This window comes from Anguilla anguilla, chromosome 10, assembly GCF_013347855.1.
Source record: "Anguilla anguilla isolate fAngAng1 chromosome 10, fAngAng1.pri, whole genome shotgun sequence".
Lineage (NCBI taxonomy): Eukaryota > Metazoa > Chordata > Actinopteri > Anguilliformes > Anguillidae > Anguilla > Anguilla anguilla.
This window is the reverse complement of record NC_049210.1, coordinates 8291753-8314959: the sequence shown is the minus strand read 5'-3', so window position 1 is coordinate 8314959 and position 23207 is coordinate 8291753. Positions and strand designations below refer to the sequence as shown.

The 23207-nt window shown below is 45.7% G+C and overlaps 1 protein-coding gene across 1 annotated transcript in view; it reads right to left on the bottom strand.

Moving 5' to 3' along the window:
• grk5l (G protein-coupled receptor kinase 5 like) overlaps positions 1-23207 on the bottom strand; it is a 42606-nt gene that overhangs the window by 17651 nt on the left and 1748 nt on the right.

Sequence of the window (23207 nt, the reverse complement as noted above, 5' to 3'; positions counted from 1 at the left end):
CAGAGACCCTCTTTTTTTTTTTTTTTTTAACATTAGAGATCCAGCCAGTTCCACGGTCCCTGGCGACACCTGATTAAAGGCGGTCAAGATCGGAGACCGGCATTTAAAAAAAAACTGTTTCCGCCCCGGTTTCTCAAAGGGGTGAATTTCAAATTGAGGGTTTGCTTTTTTTTCCCCTTCATTTGCGTGAGGGAGGATACGAACATCTTAAAGTAATAACCCAAGAATTCCGAAGTACGTCATGTCATTCGGCCCTGACTCAACTTTAGCAGGTTTCACAGCCTTTTACAAGGAACTGCTGCCGCAGATTTTACTCTGGGGGCAGACGCTGACCAAAAAGTCCTGTTCGTGCGCCAGCCCCGAATGCCAATGCTTTTGTACTCACAATGTGCAAAAATAATCACATTTGTCGAAGAGCAGCGGTCTTCAGCGTTTACGTCACAAGGCACGTCCGATGGGGCAAGCGGGCAGGAACGGGGGCAAGCGGGCAGAAACGGGGGCAAGCGGGCACAAACGGGGGCAAGCGGGCAGGAACGGGGGCATCCTCGAGCAGCAACCACAGCGCGTTCGCCGTTTCGCTCCAGACAAGCAGAGATTGGGAAAAAGTCACGTCAGGGATTTTTTTATATAGGACTATCTGATCTCTTTTGGCCACCACGGTTGGATTTAATCTGCGGGCCACCATCTTCCCCCCCACCCCTCTCTGCCTCTGCCTCTCCCTCCTCCTCCTCCTCCTCAAACAAACGTCCGAGGAAGAAAACGGAGCGGCGCGTTGTCGAGCGGAGCGCTCGGGCCGCTGAGGGTTGCCGTGCCGCGAGTGTCCGCGGAGGAATGGCGGGTCGCGTCCTCGCTGTGCAGGCAGGGCGGCCGTCCTGCTCGGGTTACTGCGCACCTGCACTGCGGAGCGGGTCTCCCGCCGGCCTCCGACTGCGACTGCGCATATACACACACACCGCAGCTCACACACACCGCCACTCTGCGCACACACACACACACACCGCAGCTCACACACACCGCCACTCTGCGCACACACACACACACACCGCAGCTCACACACACCGCCACTCTGCGCACACACACACACACACCGCAGCTCACACACACCGCCACTCTGCGCACTCACACACCGCCACTCTGCGCACACACACACACCGCAGCTCACACACACACCGCTCACACACTGCTGCTCTGCGTGCACACACACACACCACCGCGCGCACACACACCGCCACTCTGCGCACACACACACACCGCAGCTCACATACACCGCTCACACACTGCTGCTCTGCGCACACACACACACACCACCGCGCACACACACACTGCCGGTCCGCAAACACACACACACCGCCACTCACACACTGCCAATTCACGCACACGCACGCCGCCGCTCACACACACACACACACACACACACACACACATCGCCACTCACACACCGCTGCTCGGCTCACACCACTGCCCTCCGTCTGTTCCCGCCCCCTTCACAAACATTTATTATTCTTTCCATGACAAACTATAAAGAGCGCAGAAAAACTAAAGTGAAGGGGGAGAGAGTCAGCTACACATTACGAACAAGGAGGAAGTCTACTGCATCAGACCGACGACTCCGACAAAATGTAGCGCTGCTTGCCCTGGGCAACCTTGCTGTTGACCTTTCCAGGATTAAAACATCAAAGACAAACCGAACTCATTTGCATTTGAAACCGGTCTCCGCCCAGCCCGATAGGATTAATGTCGTTAGAAGTAAAGCCTGCAAATGAAAACATCGCTTGAGTAAGTCTGGGTGTCACTGCTGAAACAAAAAGCAGGTGCTAGGGCCCTTCTGAACACAGCATACGGGGGAAGCGCTTCCACAGCTAGATTATTTGTATGTCTTTGCTGCCATCAGATCCACAGTCTTTTTGTTATTCCGGTATCACGGCCCGACTCCATTAAAACCGCAGCGATCGTTTGAGCAGACGTCCCTCAGTTGGCTGCCGTATTCAGAGCGTGCGCGTCGTAAGCCGCGTCGAGGAGCGGCGTGATTGACAGGGGAAGCGGAGCGACAGATTACGAGGATGTTACATAACCGGCCTTCTCCGGCCCGGCACAGATGTTGAGCGTGACCTTCACATTCGCAAGACGGATGGTCTGATAAATCCGCGTCTTGTTCAGGCCGGCAGGATATAAATCAGCCCCGCTGCAGCAGAGCCGCGTTTGGGAGCCGGTGTGCGAGGCCGTGCGTCACGGTCCCTCCCGCACGGTGAGGTCATACCGGACCTCTTTTTAACAGGCCCCGGCCCCGGCCCCATCCTCCCGGGGGGCCGGTTTGGACAGGGAACAGGGCTCCACAGGTGGGATTGGGCAGGGCTTGTGAGTGAGTGGGGAGAAGGGGGAGCAGGTGGAATTAACGAGTCCAGTGAGAGGCCCTCCCATTGGACGGCCTCTTGGCTGCATGGCTCCGTACGGGGGGATAAATCAGACGGCGAAGCTGAGCTGTAAGACGCGATTTCCCTCCTCTCATGCTTCCCAGAGTGAGGCTGGGCAAATTGCTTCACTTTCACGTTCGAGCATGTGGCCATCGAGCTGACCCTAATTCAGATACACAGACTCAGGTCTGAGTCCAGTTCTCATTGCAGACTCACTCACCAGATGTGAGACGCGCATCTCATGCCATACCTCACCACACACCTGTTCCATTCCATTGACTGTTAAAAAAAACATGTACAAAGTGACTGTGATGTCACCCAGAGCCACAGCGATCGTGCTCTATGCACTGAGTTCCTGTGCTGGCTCAAATACACAGCCATGCACAGAGTTCCTGTGCTGGCTGAAATACACAGCCATGCACTGAGTTCCTGTGCTTGCTCAAATACACAGCCATGCACTGAGTTCCTGTGCTGGCTCAAATACACAGCCATGCACAGAGTTCCTGTGCTGGCTCAAATACACAGCCATGCACTGAGTTCCTGTGCAGGCTCAAATACACAGCCATGCACAGAGTTCCTGTGCTGGCTCAAATACACAGCCATGCACTGAGTTCCTGTGCTGGCTCAAATACACAGCCATGCACTGAGTTCCTGTGCTGGCTCAAATACACAGCCAATGGCCTGCAGACAGCCAGAGCTGCGAGAAAATAAATCCCAGAGAAGATGTCTGCCTGGACACACCGAGCAATTAAAAATCTGCTTAACAAGGGCAATTATCTGAGCAGGCGCGTGATATCATATGTCCAGTAAAGCAATTTCATGTTCAAGAATGAGTTACTTTTTATAGAACTTCTCTAATTAATTTCAAGCCCCAATTAGACATACCTACGTATATCAGTGCACTGCTAAGAGCTTCAGGACAGCAGCCCTAGATAACTTTTAAAGCGATGAAAATTCAACTAAAATTGAATTTTCTAAATTGAGGGGAACGTAGGATATAGGTATAAGGGCACAGGACTGAGAGTACAGGCACAGTAGACAGGTTAACTTGTATTACAGAAAGGCCAGTCAGAGTTTACAAAGGGCGGTTAGCTCAATAGTGTGTGTGTGTGTGTGTGTGCGTGTGCGTGTACGCCAGTGTTTTGGTAAGCATGTGTGTTCCAGTGCGCGCTTGCGAGGGGACATTCTCCGGTTCGTCTGCACGGGGGCCTCCCTGTTCCCCTCGTACTGTCACTAGGCCAAGTTATGAAACAATAGCCCGGGTCGGAGGCAATTTGCGCACACTGTTTATTCATCTGATAGCCGATGTTTAAACTGGACCGGCTTCCCAGAGTGAACAGGCGCTGGCCCCAAGACTCTTCCTGGGAAATGACATCCAGCCAGTGGGGGTTCATGGGTAAATTGGAAATGCAGCTGTGGACTCTGGCCCCCACCACTCCTCCAGCACCAATGGGTTTTTGGGATTGGGGGGGGGGGTGGGGTGGGGGGGCTATGTTGTTTTGGGATGGATGCCCACTCTGCCTGCTACAGCATCAGTATCTATGTAGTCAGATATGAGACCCCCCCCTCCCTTCCCCCCCAAGAACACATGAATCACAGGCCTATCAGTTGCTGCTAAAACCACATTACATTCTTTGTGAATGGGGAGAATTAGCCAGGGTGTCACGGCTGTGCCTGTAGCCCGCTCTCCCGTATTATAAGTGCTGCCCACTCACAAAGATCTGACGACTGATTCCAGATGTTCAACTCCACCCAGGATCCTGGCGGTCGGGAAGCAGCTGAGGCTTCACCTGCGTTTTAAACACGATCAGGCTGAGATCACGCTTAGGCTAATTGGAACCCCTGGATGGACCGGCTCTTCACGCTGCTGAGCATCAGCGGGACCGGACCACCGGGAAACCAGGAAACGACCGATCTCCAAACAAACACTAGCGTCCCAGCAAAGCGTTCCTCAGCAGTGCTCAACAGGATGAAATAAATGGAAGTGAATTTGCAGAACTGGCAGGAAGAAAAATATGCGTGAACGCACGAGTACCACAAGCCCTCCCCCTATCCTCCCCCCATAAAGAATTAAAACTATTAGATTTGCCACATTAATACCACGGGAAATCCTTTGATAATTGTTTAATGCTTTAGTCTGCTTTGTCTTGTCTTTGTATGTGACTGCTCAGTAAATTTAATGTGACAGACTTACGGTGAAAGAGCCAAAGGGCGATAAAAAAGCGCAGAGAATAAGGCCAATTCATATGGAAAATACTCTTCAGGATTTATAAACGCCTGAATCATCACCACAGAACCCTTCTGCCGGCCAATGGCATTCTCTCAAGTTCTCTCAAGGCTTCGGCGTAAGGCTTTTCCTCTCCGTGCTAGCACGCTAAAAAGTGAGCGGTACTCCTCCCTTTTCTCTCAAATTTAAATCCTGGGTAAATTTTGCGCTCCATCAAACTAACATTAACTTCAAACCTGTAGGGCTAGACAAGATTTCAGCAGCAGTGACGTGTATCATCTACGCCTCAGTCCATTTCACACCATTTGATGCACCCGTGATCTTCATGCCAGACCTGGGTCAAATACGTATTTGTTTCGGATTCAAATACTTTTCTACACTTTACTGATCTTGTCTGGTGTATTGGAACCAATTAAATACTCTCAAACAAGTGCAAACCCTGCCTTCTGGTCATATTGGCAGGCTCAATTAGACCAGGCAAGATCAATAGAGCACAGAAAAGTATTTGAATCCAAAACAAATACGTATTTGACCCAGGTCTGCTTCATGCCTCACCAGAGGTGGTCTAAACCTTGAAGGACAGCCAGGAGAATACACCCCAGAATGCTCTCCTGCTGAATGGATGCACACTGTGGGCAAAAAGAAAGGATCCACTATGTTAAAGTGAAACTGAAAGATACAGTAGCTGTAAACGCACTTGCTCTGACGGTTTGGTGACTACACGTTTGCTCAAAACTTGAAGAGTAAGAGGAGAAAAAAGATCAACCCCACAAAACCATTGACAACAAAAGATAAGATTGTGTGGTTATTTTTTATCCAGTGGCATTTATAGTGGGGGCACAGGAATACGTGTGTTCAGTAGAGACATACAAATTTGGTTCCAAACTTTTTTCTATTTTCCGCTTTCTCTTATATTCAACTGTAATTAAAACCTTTGAAAGTACAGCACATATTTGAGAAAATGGGCAGAAGAGACCTGCACTGTATATATAATTATAGAGTGATTTACATTGCTGGGATAAGTAACCCCCTGTTGTCTCCTTCATAATAAAAGCCCATTTGTCTTTTTTATATCGCCATGTGTTCGGCTGGGCTTTCTTAAGGTCTCTTCGTTGTAGTTACTGTTGTTGCGGCTTAGTGTCCATTGCCCTACCTGGTTGTTGTAACACAGGTGGAATTTGGGACATGAACAAAAGACCTTAAGTTATTTTCTAACACTGATCCCGTCACCCACAGGGGGCACATTCCAGGCTTTTAAAAGTGTGAGCCTTAACCAAAAGAAATCTAAGCACACACTACTTGTTAACAACAACGTCTCCTCCAGTGCTTAAATGCCGGTTTGTAACATTTAAAAAACCCATTTCATAGACGTGTATGAGCGGCAACCTTCACTTCACAACAGACCTCACTTCTCGACGGTGGGAACCTGGGAGAGTCCCCCTCAGGAGACCCTCGAGGCCTACAGGAGGCTTGCAAATTAAACGCTATAATTCTCAGAAATGCCATAACGGATAGGCATAAACAAAGAACCCCAGAGTTTCCCCCGCGCTTCCCCTTAAAAGTCAGCGTCCCATACATTTTCTGAGCTGTCGCCAGCTAATATCCCCCCCCACACACACACACACACACAATCGAAAGAAAAACTGCGCCAGTGAACTTTACTTCAGCAGTCAAAGCAGCATCACAGAATAAGGGGACAAAGTCTGCAGGGGCGGGGGGGGTAATAAAAAGCTTGTCCACTTAGTACAGGGGGCAGCATTCGTAACCGCTTGGCAAACCCCTTGGCATGTCAGCACATTTAATTGTTGGTGGTAACAAACTGCCGCAGGACCCGGTCCAAGAATACCAGCTTTTCCCGGGCTAAGGTCAACAAAGCCTGGAGACCCGGGCCGAAGGGCTGGGGGACGACGGGACCCCCGCTCCCGCCCTGGGGGACAGTGCCCCGTCTGTGCACCGTGAATGTGTGTGCGTGTGGGGGTGCGGGTGACTGTCGTGTGCGTAGCTAGCTGTGTGCGAGTGTGTGTGTAATGCTCGTCTATGCGTCAAAGTCTGTCTGGAAGTAAAGCGGGGAAGGGGGGGGGTGGAATATTTTTTCCACGCGATGACGCCATACTTCATGGTATGATTTCCATTACACCAATATGTTGTCACTGGGCCAAAAATTTTTTTTTTTTAAATGAAAAACCCCCTTTTGGGATGAGTTTGTTACGCAAACTAATATTACACAAAGGATTATACAGCAGATCCCATCAGATACTAGGTCTCTATCTTTAAAATGAGAAATTTTACTTGTCAACCAGTCTGAAACGCTAAATCTCATTGAAATCAAAAGTGAAGCTTGAAATTCAATTTAAATTCATAACTGGCATGCACCCCAGGGTGGGATATTCATTACTTAGATCTGTAGATCTGTCTCAGTAGATCTGTGTGAAGATGAGACAGGCCTTACCCCCGTTCTACAGAAACAACATGTGCATGAACTAACAAGTCATGAAAATACCCACAGAATCCTGGGAGAGTGAGTTTTCACACAGTCTCTGTCTGACTGCCACACGTTCTCGGGATGCCATTTTTGGTTTGCAGCTAGATGTGCCAAAACTACAAATGTGTGAATAATGTCATAAAACCGTGGCCCAAACACATTTAAACACAAACACACACACACACAAGCATACACACAAACACAGACACACACATACACACAAACACACACACACACACATGTGCACACACACACATAGGCACACACACACAGACACACAAACACACACACGCACACACACGTGCGCACAGGAACTAGTCAGCATAACTTGTTCCACCAGGGTCATGCAGACCGCTCCCTACGTTTCATGTTTCCCGTTTATTGCTCTCTGACATCAGCCATATAAATGACGTTAGAGAGGCTGGTATCCGGCCGGGTGGGCACAGCGGGCTGCTGCTGCTGCCATGCGCCTTGACGCGCTGTGGTAATGCACTGGGATTAAGGCCTGCTTGAATTATATATGGTGCGCGCCCTGGGTCTACAGAAGCACTCCAGCTGCACTTATAACGTCTTCTGCGCGCTGGCTGCATGGGGCCCAGCCACGCATCCAAACCCCCCCAGGTTCACGCTTGTTTTATGGTTCTAGAGTATCTTCTAAATGTAACATAATGTAGCCGTACGTGTAATGCTTCTGCTCAAACCGTTGTCTAGCGAGTCACAGCGATTGTTTTGCCACACGTCCGAAAACCGGAAAAGGCAATGCGGCTAAGTGCTGGTGCTCGAGTTTGACACTGCAGTGTCCTTCTTGAATATCCAGCAAACCCAATCAGTGATGACTGGGCTTCGGCAGTGAGAGACAGCTGTGAAAGAGACCAGATCGTGTGGAAACCTGACCATCTGACCATGACCTTGTTTCGCTTTCTCAGAATGACGATGCACAAGTAAGGCTACGGGCAGGCTGCACATCCTCGGCTGTGTGTGTGTGTGTGTGTGTGTGTGTGTGCGTGTGTCTGTGCGTTTGTGTGAGAGTATGTGCGAGTGTGTGTGTGTGAGAGAGTGCGTGTGTATATGTGTGTATGTGTGAGAGAGTGCCTGAACTTGTAATACTACCTTTGTGGGGAACAAATGTCCCCACACGGATAGAAAGAAGAGAACATTATGCGTTGTGGGGACATTTTGCTGGTCCCCACAAGGTCAAGAGGCTGTTTTAGGGTTAGGATTTAGGATTATGGTTAGGATTACAATTAGGTTAAGGTTAGGGTTAAGGTTAGGCATGTTGTGGTTGGGGTTAGGGTTAGGGTTAGAGGTTACGGAATGAATGTAGTCAATGGGAAGTCCCCACAAGGATAGCAATACGGGACTGTGTGTGTATGTGTGTATGTGTGAGAGAGTGTATGTGTGTGTGTGTGTGTGTGTGTGAAAGAGACAGAGAGCGCATGTGCGTGTGTGTGCATGTGTGTGTGTGTATGCGTATGAGTGTTTGCATGCGTGTGTGTGTGTGTGTGGTAATGTCTGAGTGATTTATGTTGTCTGTGATTTACGGTCTGTCAATCATCTGCCCCTGGCACTATGGGATAACCCGCTGTTGGAGGGAGGCATGCAGCCTTTCATCCCATTTCAAATTAAAATCTTTATTTTCACTTCTTGGCACATGTTGGGAACACCATCATGTGAGCTGTGCAATGGAAGCTTATTCAAATGTAGACCATATCATTGCAATATTTGAGGAATCAGAAAGGAGACCTCAAACTACCTATGGCAGCCTGTTCCCACGTGACTTCATAAACTTGGCATAAACTGTAACTCACAACAAAATGCACCATGCCCATTCCCATACAAATCATAGATGATTTGTGTCATTCCTTTTTCTTGGAAGTTTAAACCACATGTAATTTGTCATGCCACATAGAGTAAACAGGAAATGTATCAAGTTCACGTAGTTGTTGATTTTCAGCATGTTAGTTTTCCCAGTTGTAAATAACTGGTTCTCTCTATTTTTCACATGTGCTTGCTTGCAGTTACCTTTTTTATTCATTATAGATCATGTACCATGACTGGCTCTGGCTTCACATCTTGGCCTTGCTTTTACTGTTGACAAAAGCAATTGCATAAACCCTTTTGCTGTATTGGCATTGCATTTTCACTGTATACAGTATCACCCCTGATAAGGTCCTTTACCAAATATAGAAATGAACAAAGGTCCAAAAAACATGTTGTAATCTAAGGAAGTTGGAACAATTTTTGCAAGTGTTTTGCATGTTCCATGGAACTTTATTTGCAAATCTATAAATATGAGTCACTGTTGTTACACCAACACGAATTTGCTTAAAGAATAGCATAACATCACATCAAAGCTGCATCTGTCCCACCAGTTAACACACCCTCTGTCAACAAAGGCCATGTTGTGACATATAGATCTTCAATAGAACAGTTTCCCCCCCCCCCCAAAAAAAAAAACTTGTTCAGATTATGTTTTAACTGCAGAATCTCATGAAAGCAACCATATTATTAATGAGAAAGAATGGGCTTTCAAAAAGTCAAACTTAACACAGGCAAGCAGATTCTCGCCACAAATGCAAACGTTGTAGCACCGTTCCATGATATCTTTTCCACGTGTCGTCAGAGGTGTGTGTGTGAAGTGTGTTCGTAGAGATGTGTGGAGGACAGACGCACGCTGGGGGGGCTTTGTCTTAGCGAGAAATCCTAGCAGGAGCTAGGCCCATCTCGGCTGAGTCCCCTGTCTCCCTTAACTCCCAACATGCATTTGCACTGCGTCTTTGTTCTCAAACAGGCATGTCACACAGCAGCCTTTTCCCCACACCACTGCTCCACCTTTCCATTCATCTTGTCAGATACAATACAACTCTTGCTCTTCATGTCTTTCCCTCTGTTGTCATTTTTTGTCTTTCTTTCTCATTCTCTCTCTCTCTCTCTCTCTCTCTCTATCTTGCTCTCTCACTTGCTGTCTGTCATTGTCATTGTCATTCTCGTTATGACTACCATTCAAGGTGGCTGGTAAACCACATCCTGGGAGGTGCGTGAAAAACAGTATAAGACTAAAAACATGTACATGCATTCTCTTTGATTTACTTTCACAGTCTTTTGACTAGCAGACTGACTGTAGCTTTTAATGCACTGCCATAAAGGTTCCAATACTGCAGATCAAAGCAGGATAACTTGTTAAGAGCTTCTGTGCAATAAAATGAAGATCCATGCACTAAGAAGTAAATATTTCAATGAAACTGATTTATTTTAAGAAATAAGTTTAGCAGTCAAACCTGATGAGATTATTGCTTGACTCCGCTTGCCAGAAGTTAGCAGGTTAAAAATAAAATAATTTACCCGAGTCTTTATTATATAAATGCAGAAACAACTAAGTTACTATTTCTCTTCCTGTCAGAATTCCAGCTTCTGTGTCCCTGAAATTTGCATCAAATTTACCTCATATTTGCATTACAGTACGGAGAAAGGAGGCATTCCTTTAGATTTCAAAGACAGACTCTGCATGCAAAGTTGTGGGTCCCTCCCTGTACAAGAAATCATGTTTATGCTAATGAATTACTTGGTCTTCTGTACGTCAGCTTGTCATTGTAAATCATTTACATCTGACCAATGGTAAGCATGACTATTTACATCTGACCCTGGTACACATGACCATTTATATCTGACCTATGTTACAAATGACCATTTACATCTGACCCATGGTACACATGACTATTTACATCTGACCCATGGTACACATGACCAGGCTGAAAGAACATGAAGGTCTACGCTCAACTGTTTCCTATAATAGACAATTGCCTGGTGCCAAGGTGCTCTTCTACTTGTACTTTGAATAGAACAAAGTGCACATGTTCTCGAGAGGGTCTTTTGAAAGGCGTGCCTCTTTAAATGGTGAGGCTTTTTGTGCCACAGGATGCAAAAAAATTGCTGCCTATTCCAAAGGTGAAGAACAGGACTATTGGAGGAAGAGCCCTTTGTTATAAGGTTCCACCACGATGCTAATCATTTGTCTTTTTTATTGCGGGAGCTTCTTGGGCTTTCAATGTCTTTTCATCTAGACATAAGAACAACAATAGCAACGACATGTTCCTGTCTCCTTCTCTTTTGAATGGCAGTCAAGTAAATGTTTTCATGATCGCAAATCGCTTTTCCAGGTATTTCTCGCTATCAATTTGTTAGCAGAGCGTCTACGTCACTCACCCACCAGAGCCGTGTAATAATTTGCACAAAGCCGCAATGCAGAGCAGACTGCAACCAGTCTATTTGTCATTCAAAACAGACACAGTCCCGTATTTGCCAACACTTAGCTTTCATTTCTGAAACCTCATGTTTGAAGCTGAATTCGGTTGAATCAATACAAAACACATACACACACCGTGAAACATGATCTCATTCTAAAATGTGTACATATAGTTGTGTTGTATTTCAGTAATAAGGACCTTTAGTCCTTATGTCATACCCTAAAAGGTAATAATTCATTAAACATAATTAATAATTACTCCAGAGGCAGTATGGAGTTCATATGTGATAAAATGAAAACAGTGGTAGAGCCTCCAGGCCTAAAGTACTGATTTCCAGAAAGCATTCCTTCCTGCTTGTGACCTGGGAATAGCTGCGATGCGTCAGTGCTGTTGATGTGACCACGCCGCGTGCGCATGCGCCTGAATCTGCGCAGGCACCATAAAACGCTTCCTGCAACATAAGCCAGGTGCCGGCAACCTTTCCTGTTCTATAAATACACCCATAATATGGAATATGAGCGAACCCACCCTGTACGCTTCTCTGTTTCACAAAAAAAAAAAAAACCTTCACCGTTGGCTAATGATTCCGAATAAGATTAATGAGTTTATGAAGGCAATGGACAGAAACCCTTGATGAATTTTTCTGTGGACAAAAAAAAAGCAATGAAAACAAATGAGAAAACCCACATAAGTAAGTGCCCAGAAGAGACTAGTTAACTGTGGCATGGTAAGAAGCACTGGCTGCTATCACATGCCTGGGTGAGTTTGGGATGAGCGTTGCAGCGTGAGCGTGATGGGGCATATTGCAAATTTGGGGAGAAGAACGGGGGAAAGTGCAACATGTTTAAAAGCCAATGGCCATTGCCACATAGACAGAGATGACCACACCGTGTGCTTTCAAGCACAAGAAGGAACTTAAAGTAAAAACACAATGAGATGCACAGCAAGCCAGGAAGCAGGGTTAAACCGATTACTCGAGCCCTCTCAGCGCTTACAGCTTCCTCTCCAGCTGTTCCCAATTTCCTCTCCCTGCAAAGACCTTCTCAGCACCCCCCAACACACACACACCCACACACACACACACAAACACACACACACTCACACGCACAGACAAACACACACACACACACACACACATGCAAAGACAAACGCACACACACACACACACACGTACACACACAAACACGCACAAACACACGCACACACAAAAACACACACACGTACACACACACACACAGACACTCACACGCACGCACACACACACAAACACACACACTCCCAGCCTCCTCTCCTCTCTCAGGACAGCATTGCACATCTCCTGGTTCCACTCTTGAGGGGAGGGCCGCGGCTCCCCGAAGGTCACCGCGAGGAGGCCGAGGACGGCGCGTGGCGTCGGACGCGCCTGAGGTCGCAGACGCAGACGCGAGGCTTATCCCCCATCTGGGTGACCCCCACCCCAGTCTGGCTGCGCAGCTGACAGACAGGGCAGAGTAGCCTCTAAAAAACCGGCTGACGGAAGAAGGAAATAAAATAAACGAGAGCAGATATTCCCAAAAAAGACGAAATTACGAAATTGCACACCCCCGGTTCAAAAGACACCTCAGTTTGTTTTTGCTTTTCCTCCATACTGCTGTACAGGGGGGTGTGGGGGGGGGGGGGGTCACATAAACATGCACTAGATTTACGGCACAAAGGCTATGAAAGCAAACCCCTCCCCTCGTGTTCTTCCCCCTTAACCCCCAGAAGAGGTCCCAGACCACGTTCTTCGGTCTAACTTCCTCTTGCCCTCACGCCCATTGCACGCAGCCCGCAGTGGCTGTTTGTATCTGCACAGGAAGTGTAGACCCAGATGAACCTCGGCGTGTATCCCCTGCCAAGGAGGAGCGCTGCTTTAGGGTCGCTGGCCGACTCCCGCCTTCGGGGGTCACGGCTGTGCTGTGAGCTAGTTTTCGCCGTCAATGTTGCGACACCTCGTCTGCCGATGCCTTTCCAACAGAACGCCTCCCACTCACTGCTCGTCTTATTTTCCCACAACTGATTACTGTAACGAGAGGCACTGGCAACAGAAGCAGGCCTTCCTGCCATGCTCCGCCAGCACGCGTCTGTGATCACAGCTACCCAGCCCGTGACCGTGTCATTTCGATAGTTGACACAGTTGACACTGCATTTCATCTCACGGGTCTTAATCCGCGTGCTGTTTCTCACGTGATTACGTTTTTTTCCCTCTGCGTTCGTCCTCTTACCCCCGAAGCAAACGTAACATCCTGTTTATACAGGTAATGACTAATACCTGTAAATCTGGTTTTTATCTGCATTGGGCGCTGTGCCTAAATGAAGCCCTTTTGGTTTCACAGAGCACTTGTGTGGGTTTGTTTCTCGTTGCTGCTTCATTACTTTCGGTGTAACAGTTAAAATGTACATTCGAAGCGGCTCAGTCTGTAAAGCGACTTGCTCTCACCACAAGCTGAGCCTTACAGCCTTCACATTGCTAGCTCCAGTCTGGGCTGTGATTGGCTGACTATATCCGGGAGTCTGCAAAGGTAGGTCGCAACTGGCTTTGTCCCACGGGGGAAGGATAATCTTAAAGTGGCCAGGAACTCTTCCAATGACCACTGCACAAGCACTCCGTGGCAACCCAGCTGGTGACTACGGGTTACCAGTTGTCATCAGCACTGGATCTTGTATAGCATGCGACATGGACTGTATAAGTATCGGGGCGGCGAACGCCCTGCAGAATTCTCTGTGTGGGTGTGGGTTACAAGCAAGAGATAAGAGACCACAGTGCAATTAGCAATTCAAAAATCTGTTCGGAAAAAAAAGAAAAACCATACTCATAGCAATAAACTAACAGAGGTCACAATGGATTAGCTTATTTGTGACAAGGTGGTTGTTTGCAATTCAAAAAAAAAAATATAAAAAATAATCCCGTAGCTTATGTTAGCTTCGCCCTGACTGAACCCTGCATTGGCCTCACCTTTTGACGTGTTATTTTAGGCCGTTATCGCCAAAAGTTTTGCATGAAAGGAAACGACGAAGGCGACGGATGCAAAGCCCCGGGTTTTCTGCACGCGGCACGCGCCCACATCATTTCTTTGCGCCGATCGGATCTGAATCAACGTGGTCCTCTTGGCCTGTGGTCTGTCTGCCCACAATACAAAGCCGGCATGGATGAGTCAGACCAGCGGGGTCAGACAGGAAGGGCATGTTTAGGATGTGACACGTATTCATCTTCCTTATGGACAATGCCCCTCCACAGCTCTCTGTCCCCGAGAGTCTATTTAGTGATGCACTTCCTGTAAAACTCGCTTTATGTGATTCAACCGCCATCTTGGACCCATTGCTTGCCGCTCTCCGCTTTCCCAGAGAGCGCTTAAGAGGCCTTTAATCTTGCCCAAATATTTGTTTTATGCATCAGTCTCTAAATATCACCCAACAGCATTTATTGAGAAGGCGAGCCAAAAAAGTCTCGCAGACTGTGGTGCCCGTCGTCAGCTGAACGACCCGATGCTGGAGATCATTACATTCCTACTGATACCGCGCACCAGCAGACCTCTGGGCACGGCGTAAGATAAGAGAACACGACGCACGAAGAGGCATCACATAGCCCTTCCTTAAAATGTTTGAAACGGATTGCAGTACAGTTTTTTTTTTTTGTCATTTTTTTAACATTCATTTTTTGTTCACATGACATAACTCCTATGCTTGATCTGCAAAGGAAAAACTAGGGCGAGACCAAAGTATAAATGTCAAATTGGTTTTCATTGCAAAAGAACAGATTTTTTATTTTTATTTATTTATCTTCTTAACTCTCTATGGGGACAGGCGATGAGGCTATTGTTGATGCAAAGGCGCTCTCTGCTGCTAGCTTCTCTTGCTAAGTCTAGTCAATGGTAAAAAAAAAAAAAGTTAAAAAAAAGCACACCTTCCATCCCAGAAATTGGAAAGATTGCAGAGTACAGCACAAGATCCCTCTCCATTCCTCAGACATAAAACGCACCATTCAGCGTTACTGTCGTCTCAATTTCCCCCCCGTTAATGTCAAGTGCCATTAGCGAGGCCTGCAGAGATCCTGTGGTGGAGCCCGGGCCTTGTTCTCCGCAGTATTCTCCGTCTGTTCTGTGGGCCTCGCCTGCAGCAGGCCGTTTGGACACAGCGACTCCACGCCGGGTCTTTCATCCCCTCGGACGCAGAACGCTGAAGCGCGGCGCTCTCTCCTCTCCCTCCGTCTCCGTCTCTAATCTCGCCCTCCAAATTACAAGCGCGGAATGGCACTAACCTCAGGAATCCTGCAGTGATATTGCTTACCTCATAATGATCCTAAACGGCGCTCACTGTGGCACATACACACACACAAACACACACGCCTTTGTCTTCCATCTTAAATGTCCCCCACCGCATCCATATTACTCTTCAGGGGGGGGTTTGGGTGTTTATAGGGTTTGAAGTCATTAAGTTCTCTGCTGAATTATGTTGATCCCCCTCCCCCCATTCATAAGCTGCAAACCTGCAAACCCCAGACACGTCACACACACACACACACATGCAAAGCTGGAGAGAGTAACTGTACCTGTGCCACACCAGACATGCTATTTACAGCTGCCATTGCCATGTCAATCTGCACGCAGGCTGTTATTTCAGGAGCCAATTCAAATCCAGTCTGTAATGGAAGTTCCTCTCTCTTTACATTGAGGCCCGGTTTATATATTTTCCTTTCTAATTACTATCGTCCAGTTCTACTAGTTTCCACTTGGGTATATTACATAGTGATTTTTTTTTTTACTATGGAAACTAGCTCAATCAGATAATGAATACCTCTGGATTTGTTTCCAAGAGGTTACCTCATGCAGAACTCGGGGCTGACAGAGGCACTGCGGGGTGTGCAGAGGTAGGCCTCGGTGCGCGGAGCCACTGTTTGGGCTTGTCATCTGTCTAGGTCCTCTCTGGTTGGTCCACATCTGTTTCACACCACTGCAGTAAACCTGTCCTTCCTGAAGGCGAGCTAAAAATGTTCTTCTTCTCTGTATCCAGGCAAGCAAACAAAACCAGCCAGGAAAAAAAAGGAGGGAAAGGCAGCCTAACTCCAATATTCATTTTAATGCTTTACGGTTGTCGCCCCAATAAAAATGTGCGCCATTATGTCATTGTGAAAACTTCTGTGAGTGGTAATGAAAAAAATAATAAAATACACTCTCAGCCTTTGTAGCTGATTCGCTCATCACTCCCTCACTGACTCAATCCAGAACTTGGAATCAAAAGTGTTACATAAACATAATTAAACCAGAATGACACTACTATTTCGTGAAATATGACATGAGCCTCTCGAAGAGGCAGCTGTAACAAAAAAATATGACTGTGAACCAACTATCACAGCCTTGTAAAACAGCATTTCTGGTTCAAAGCAAGGACAAAGCGAGAGAGTATTCTGCTGTCAGGTTACTGCACGCAGCCTGTCTCAGGAATTATAACGTTAATATTCACTATGTAAATATTTGATTATACATTCTAAAAATACATATGTAAGGACTGCCTCCTCAATTATTCTAGATGCTGGAGAGATTCCATTAGAAATGAACGTACTCTTCCTCCAGGCCATATCTGCCCCATGAAATATTCAATTTGACGCTATTTATTTATTTTATTTATTTTTATATTTACTTCAGAAAAAAAAAAGAACAAGAAAAGCATTGATTCAGAAAGATAGCTGGTGCTGAGCGGTGCCTGCCCTTCAGTGAACAGAAAAGACAAGTGAATCTACAACTGAATTAGCGAAGGTAATACACTGCCTGTGGGGATGCAGACAGAGGGGTACAGGCGAGAACTGAATGGGGGGGAAGATATCTTCATAAAAATGCTCCATCCACAGGAATCTCTGAAGCCAGTAATTGCCTTATTTTAATCTGTTACAGACAAAAATGCTAATGCATCAGGAAACTGACATCCAGGTTACAGCTACAATGGTTCCCCAAACTTGCCACGGTCTCCAGCAAGCTATGCAGCATTTTAATGCTCGCTATGAACATATAATTCATACAAATCATTGATCTCCTCTAAAAGTGGTACCTTGTTACCGTTGTTAGGGTAAGTAACTGATGAAGATTTTTTTTAAATGCAAGAATGAATATTGTAAGCAGGTTTGCAGAGGTTAATGCACTATAATGCAAAAGGCAATGCTATTTAATGTCTTATCATTCTGATTTTATTTAGTTCCATTTACAATGATAATATATGATGGAATTTTGGAATGGAGCAAGAGGCAAGTGGCCAAACCACAATGGCATATAGAACCTGATTGAACGTGAGGTCATGCAGAATTCACATCTTTACATGCTCACTGATTAGATGGTTTAGAGAGCAGGGGTCCCTGTCCCCATGTCTAGTCCCTGTGTCTGTCATATAATGCTAATTTCCCCACCGGCACTTCATACTCTTTTCATTGTCTTCAAAAAATTGCATTTCTCCCAACACATTTGCATGGCCTATGGTCTTCTGCAATATGTATGACCTATGCCATTCTGTAAGACTGAATGCAGTTTCAGGAGAATCAGGATCTTCATCTGCCATTGTAAAGGAACTCATTTCAGCGATGACATAGAGGGTAAACCCACTCCCGTGAGTTTTCAGAGTGAGGGAACGATGCCGTGCTGAAAACTGCTTCTTTCGTGCCGCGGTACCGAGCGCGTGCCGCTCAGCGGCTTCACAAACATCTCCATACGGTTTTTAAAAAGCCACACGTTGGCCGCGTTCCCGGGAGTTCCACGGAATGGCCTTTCTCATTTAAAAAAAAAGAAACGTTGTTAATATCCAGCCATCCGCATCTTATAAGATGGCTCGACTGTCATCTCTCCCTGTCTGTCCACCTGCTTAGCTTCATTCAGTGACTCCAGTAACTCGGACTGAGGCACCACAGCCGCTAAGCTCAAAGAGGAAACATCGGCATTATCATCAGCCAAGGCTCACAGTAAATGTCATTTTCCCTCTTTTTTTTTTTTTTTAAATGCCTTCCGACCAACGCTTTAAAGTACATGTGCACAGTGTTCTTTCCCTCCCATCTCTGGAATGTTTTCATTTTTTTATTGACTGACCATAACTTCCCAAACTGGCAAATGCGGCCTTGTTTTTTAAACGCTCTTTTCCCTTTTCAGAATTATTAAAAATACATTAAAAACCGAGGGAGCCTCAGCAACATGCAGACAATGTTTCTCTTTCCCCGTGCTTGCGCAGTTCCAGTATAACCAACCATCACCGCAAGTAAGTCAACAAGGACACTGAAAAAAATGCTCCATTGGATGAACCTAAAATTTCACTTCAATTTGTTACACCTCGCCGATATTTTTTAGGTTTTCTCCGTAGAAAAATTTTAGGTTTCATTCAAATGAACCTAAAACTTTTCAGTTGAGAAAACCTAAATAATATAGGTGCAACAAACTGAAGTAAAAATTTTAGGTTTATCCAATCAAACATTTTTTTAAATGTATGCACTGATGTGGTTCATAGTTTATGGCTGTTTGTACTACTGGGTGGTTTATATCTTGTGCTTAGAGGAAGTGTTGGTGACATATTGTCATTGACAGTAGCCTCTCTAATACACTTTTTCCCTTCTTTCTTCTTATTTAATGTGTCAGTACATTTTCTCTCTGTCTCCCTGCCTCTCTCTCTCTCTCTCTCTGTAAAATAACACAGATACATCTCTAATGTGCAGAGATTGGCTTAGCTGATTCAGACAGCCCATCAGCACAGCAAGTAACACCTACAAGGGTACTGCAGACTTACGCATGTAGAAAACCAGAGGGCAGTGGAGGCATTACCAGCTACTGGTTGCTCACTTTATTTTTTTGTTTATACACAGCCTCCGTGTCAGTGAAATTCCACTAGCGCTCCTGGCCTCTCTCAGCTGCCCGATTTTACGGCCTGTTAGAACTGCTAGTCAGCAATAAAGTGAAAAGAGACAAATTGCTCAAATTGGCCCATTCTGAAAAAAAGTACATATATGGCCTAGTACTGTACATTTCAATTTATTCTTCTTGGAAACTGAGACTGGCATGTATGACCCCCCAGGGGTAGAGGGAACTGTGATTCATAATTCATTTCTCTGATGTAATGCTACAATTCCAGTGCATCTGGAGTTTGGTTTTATGTGCTCGGCCTCTCATTGCATGATTCTGCCAGGGCAAGTGTAGCTTCTCGTTTTTGTTAACAATGGGCATGACGTTCTCACGTCTGGTGCCAGACGAGAAATTCTAAATGGAGCCCTCCGCACAAACAGCGTCGTTGAAGGTGCACTTCAGATTGAGAGGAGCTCAGATCATATTTCACTCACAGAAATACACCCGCTGTGCATTGAGGAGGTAACGTCTGTCTTTAGCAGGACCGGGAATGCCTGCTCAAGCGTGTAAGGAAAACAGATTCTGTGAATCTTTCTGGAAAAAAAACACCCTCAAGCATCTGTATTTCATGGCAGTTCTTCAACTGAATACTATGACAAGCGGACCTGGGTCAAAAACGTAATTGAAATACATTTACCGCTTTAGATGCAGGTAAAACACTACTGCAGATCCCAGAGAAATTTTAACTAAATGTGTTACTAACTAAATTGTACTACCATACAGTTCCGAAATATTTATATCCATAAACATTAATTTTGTACTGAATACTGGTGAAAATATTTTATTTTGAAATTAATATGTAGGTTTTTAGCATTTTGCTGGTGTTTAGAGTGCTTGAATATTTTCTAAAGTCAAAGTGTTTCAAATAATTTATTTTTACCAGATCTGCTGGCAAAATGTGGTGGGTCTCTAAAAACAGAACATTTGGAGGTTAATTAGTTGACAGCTCACAGAAGAAACTGGTTCAAACTGTGTTATTTTCAGAGATGCTGCAATTTTAAACGCAGATGAAACACCACATGCCACAGTTGAAGAAAACATGCCCCAAATGGTTTCAAATTCAGATGTTCCCACAGCCTGAGAGACAGACCAAAGAACACAGCGTTTATAAAACTTTTAACACTGGGCAGTGCCACTGCAGGCTCCCATCAATATCACATTCACCTGCACCGAAGAACAGTCAGGTACTATTGGTATCTCTTTGTCATATCTAGTGTTATCCCCATTGCGTTGGTCAAAGGGAGCTGTCTCCAAACAATCCCCTGATAATTTACACTGTACATGTTAAGCAAAAATAAAATCCATGACATTTTCTTGCCATTCTGTGCTCAAAGAGCCCAGTACCTCCTTATTAATCTTTTAGTAATCAACAGGAGGAAGCACCAGGAAGCAGGAGACCAAACAAGATAACAATTATGATCTGATTTAAGTCAAGAAGGAAAAACCTCCTTTCACATTGATTTTCCTCTGATGGCAGTCTCAGGTTTCCTTTTGAGGCTCCGTATCACCGAAAAACTAAAGTACTCAAGATGTGTTTAAGTGAGCAGCCTGACAGAGATAAAGACACGTACATGTGCCTTCAACCTCATAGATAAATCTGCATTGTCTGCGGCTATTTCTTTTAACCCTCTCGACAATATCCAGGTGTTTAAACTTCGCATTTTCTCTGAATTCACAACTATTTCTATTAAAAATGCACCTACTGCAGCATGGGGGAAAAGTGTCAAAATATAACGGCATGAAAATAACATAAATTCAAAACAGTAGGATTCTCACCACGATATGATGTAGGGGTGTCTGCATAATTTTGACTGACACTGGGAGATGCTGAATGTGTTCACTGTAAGCAGTCTGCTCACATTTCCCTGAGTGTGTGCTACTGTGGAAAGTATGATGACTGGGTGGTTCCGGAAGAATCTCACTTCTAACTGACGCGGGGTATAAACGCTCGATGCGCACAGCGATCAGGATGTAGTCGCGGCGAGGCATTAGATTGCAAGACTCTGCGATTTCCCCCGATCATGGCCCTGTTGCTAGATCCCTCTCACGTGCGTACGCACTTCCATATGCTGACACACCTCTACGTGTGAGGTCTACATCATATGAAACAGATTATTGCACTTAGACCAGGGGTGCACGATTCCCTGTGGTCCTGGGGGGGGGGGGGGGGGGGGGGGGGGGGTGTCTACAGGTTTATGCACTTTCTTTAGATCCACAGCCAGTTTAGGCCTCAGAAACCTGGTGTGTGGACCAGTTTCCAGTTTTTCACTTTTTACTGCCTCCAATTCATATCCATTATTACAACAGAACATACATATAACTGAATTTCAGTAAATTAATCCTCATATTTCATCAGATGGCACTAAATCTGTGTCACAGGTGATGGTAGTGGGCACCTCTCGTATATCAGGATGAAAATTAACCGGATTTATTGGCAGAATTAGTCGTCGCCAATAGGACTTTCTCTATCTAAACCAGTGGAGAAGAACCAAGGACACCGAGGACTGCCTATGGATCCGCCTGGCTGGCCCTCGCCTCATTCGAGTGATTTCGGAAGTGTCAAGCCCGCAGCATAAACACGCTGCGTGGAGCGTAAACTCTGCTTTTCCTGTTATCTCCGTCTCCAGAGGAAATTTGGACTGGGAATGCGTGCCTCCCGGCTAAGTTTCTGCTGCAGAAACGCAGCAATAAACACTCGAGGATAAACACTGAGCTCTACCGACATGGCCTCCTTCCCCGGCTTTGACACGTGACCTTAAATAAGACACACACACACACACACACACAGACTGATACCTGTGTTGATACACACTCCCACCTCCCACACGTTCCCTCATCCCCGCATTCAAGAGCTCCAGGCTTCTTCTGCTCTGTTGGTCTTAGGTCTTAGGAGGGAAAAAACTAACGTGCCAAGATCAAAATCGGTTTTCAGAAGCCACTTTCCGGGACCCATTTCTTTGCGCCACTCTCCCGCACGGCCTCCATTAGAATGCGCACGCATTCAGATCAATTCAGCGAGACAGTGTGGTTCGCCATTTCCTCTCAATGTATCTGCAAATGGCTGTGTGAGCCAGTCAAAAGGAGCGGTATTGAATTATTCAGAGAACAGTAAACGTGTTTTTTTTTTTTTGCAAATGGCAATGACTCTGCTCTCGTGGTAAGGTTCTGTTTTTACGACCAATTATTTCTGATGTCACTACCAGTGCTCTGTATCTCCATTTCAAACTTTATCTAAACTCATATTCAGTAAATATGAGTATGAATCGTTATTGGAGTCACTTATCAAAGTCCAGATGACTGGTGATGACTGCATGGCCAGGGACTGTGCCCTTCCTGGTGAAATGTCACCAAAAATACTGGATTTTGGGTTTGCTATGCATTTGATGAAAAGTCTATTTGACAGTCATTCCACCGCTTGTACTTCCTGAACTTGTTTTGGGATGTCTACCTCCATCCTTCTTCTCAGTCCAGCTCTGACCATCATCATTTGCATATTCTTCCACGGCCAGTCTGGACCTAATACCCTTTGCATGCATCACGTTTTAAACACTGAGGCCTACTGGGGTTAAGTGAAACTATAACGCTCACAGTATAAAATGTTTGACATCTGCTGTTTCTTGTGAGGAGGACACCTTCCTTCTGATTTTGAAACTTTTGCTCCGATAGCCTAGGTATGGGATGACATTTGCATTCCATGCAGACAAAAACATGGGCACATATTTATGTACTAGATGCTGATGTTTTCAGGCCAAATATATGCACAATTACTGGCATTTTGTCCTTAGTTTTCAGATTGATTTACATCTCAATAACTAAAGCAACGTGTGCATCAACAGAAGTAATATAATTTAATTTGATAACAACAAATCAGTCTATTGTATCTCCACAGTCTGAAAGACTACCATGAATATGTAAATATTGAATTTATAAATGTACTTATATTTATAAACCACTGTCAAT